The following is a 2741-nucleotide window of genomic DNA, read 5'->3' on the forward strand; positions in this document are numbered from 1 at the left end:
TTTGCGAACCCGAAAATTCAGAAAAATCTGACTCTTGGTGTAAAAGTAGAGCAGTTCATCCGTAGCATGAAACTATTTTTGTTGGTGCTCAAATTCGTTTTGAAGGAATGAAACCACCCCTTGAAAAAATCGGTTGTTTTCTTCCGACGTGAATATCGTCGAAACTATGAGAGATAGAAAAAAATGTTTTAGATCAAAGTTAAATGGCTTGAAGTGAACTTTATGATAGTAAAAAAATTTTCTTAAATTTTTTTTAATGTTTCCTCCACCACTTCACTTTTGTTCACGCATGAGCGTGATATATGCCTTCATGTCAAGTAACACACTTAAGTCTTTCTCGAGGTTTCGAGAGCGCAAGGAAACTTCCGTCAGGTTGTCCGCTTGGGCAAACAGCGGCACGGGGCGAAAACACCCTTGTGTTCGCAAACGCATGCCGGAGGCATCGGCCCAACACGAGTCGACCGCGTGCTTCCGCATCGCTAATTGGATCTTTGCGCTCTCGCGACTCGCACGCGAAGAACCCTGATTCGCCCGTTTTTCTACCTGGCCCGGAGTCCGCGCGGCCGGGGCCGAACCTCGACAGTCCGTCGTACGCTCCGAGACGATTCACGCGTATCTTGTATCACCGTTAATCTCTCGGCCGCATTGTACAAAGCGAAGTTAATCGCGCTATCGTTTGACAAAAATAAACGTGTGAAAAATCCAATTCGCAGTTTCTCCATTCATTGAGCACCCGCATCCGCCATCCTACGTTACGTCGTTAAAGCGAAAGTCAGTGCCTCGCGCCGAGAACGAAGGCTCGTGCGAACAACTTTTTTTTCTAATTTTTAAAGTTTTTTGTGACTAAATTATTTTAATACAAATTCAACCATGTGTGATAAAGTTATTTTCCGAAGTATCATTTTCGAGAAATAATTACAAACGCTTCTATGCACACACCATCCGTACTCGCTTACGCTGCGTGCACCCAGCAATTCTTCACGTAGCACGTTCTGCTCGCATTTTTTGCATTTAACAAGGGATAACAATGAAAGGAAATCTATTTCCGCAATATTCTGCGAATGTATAACTATGAATCGTTTTTTTATCGCGTACGGCTAGACAATGCTTACGAACCAAAATTTTAATGTCGTAAGGTCAAGTCAAATCGATGTAAACAACTTGTCACAGTCTGGGAACAGCTTGTACATATATATAATCACGGAAGTTTCTCATCGCGCAGATGATATTTGCGAAGCACTTGAATTTGTAAATAAGTTTATATAATCGCGTCTTGTAGTTCATATAAATATGCCCGAGCAAACTAGGATTCCCAGTTTCATTTGCAATAGTAGTCATTGACTAGTTAGTTCTATTATTGCTTGATAGATTTGTGTTTAAAATGACACCGTTTAATGTTGCTAATGTAATAAATTTGTTAGCAACAACTTTTCATATTGCAAGTATAACACTGACACCTACAATACCTTTGGAAATCGAAGTTCACGATGAAAGTGTTAATATTTTAAACAATTTTCAAAATACTCATTCGGTGTTGTTATTGGAAGATCATTATGAGCTTGATTTTGACGATCCATCAGAACCACATGAACCACAAATTGTAGAATATATATATTTCAAATGTAGAAGTAGAAGAAGATAATTTTGAATCTGAAGAATGCATTGTTGATGATGAAGAAGGGACAGTCGATTTCAATTATAAAAGAAAAGCTGTGGAGTTTTGGAAAAGCGCAAAAAAGACCAGTCGACATTTATCTACTGTACAGAAACGTTTTCGCAAGGTTAAATCTATACACCAGCTATACAGGTGGGAGGCGAGTGTAAACAGAGGTGGAACAAATGCAGATAAACTTGCATTTATTACGCAATATGTTTTGTAAAAGTTTAAAGAAGCTGTTGAAAGAAGATCTATAATTCATGATATGAATTTAAGATTTTGGGCCTTGAAGGCAAAAGATCAAGTGGACCTACCCGAAGGCAAGTAAATGGTGGATTTGGAAATTTAAGAGAGTACACAGAATTGTTTCCCGCAAGATAACATTCAGGATACAATTAACATTACAAGATATTGACAACCTACAAGATATCGCAAAATCGTTTGTTTCAAATGTAAAGTCTAACATCTTAGCTATTGGATTTGAAGAAATTTATAATGCAAACGAGAGTGGCTTCAATCTTGAACTACATTCTGAACAAACATTGGCAAATATAGGACTGAAAAAAGTTGAAGCACTGGTTCAATCGATATCTTCTACAACACATAGTTACACTATAATGCCGATTATTTCAGCAGACGGACGTCTTCTTTCACCGCTGTATATAGTTTTGAAAGAATCTACGGGAACATTTGGACCACGGGTGCTAGAAACCCTATTTTGTCCAGTTAACATTTACATCGAAGCTTTAAAATAAGGAAAACTAACGTCTGAACATTTCAAGACTTGGTTCAGCGAAGTATATCTACCGAATACTGCCGTAAAAGCATGCTTCTACTCGACTCGTGGACGGGACACTGCCCGAGCCAGCTAGAGCAGTTGATTCCACAAGACAAAGAAGTACAATTTGCAACCATTCCAAAGAAGGCGACGAGCATCATTCAGCCTTTGGATGTATATGGTTTTCGGATTTGGAAAAATTTCGTGCGAACATTTTCGGATAATATAATTCTTCAAGAGATTGATATCAATTTGCACTCCCGTAATGAAATAATTAAATTGCAATCACTAACCCACAATCAGTTT

General features: G+C 38.6%; 1 pseudogene; it reads left to right on the forward strand.

Annotated features, from left to right (window-relative positions):
• Positions 1-1381: 1381 nt before the first annotated feature.
• The window catches only part of LOC105448550, a 7257-nt pseudogene continuing 5897 nt past the window's right edge, over positions 1382-2741 (forward strand).

The sequence above is a fragment of the Wasmannia auropunctata genome, unplaced genomic scaffold, assembly GCF_000956235.1.
Source record: "Wasmannia auropunctata unplaced genomic scaffold, wasmannia.A_1.0 LD336085.1, whole genome shotgun sequence".
NCBI classification, from domain to species: domain Eukaryota; kingdom Metazoa; phylum Arthropoda; class Insecta; order Hymenoptera; family Formicidae; genus Wasmannia; species Wasmannia auropunctata.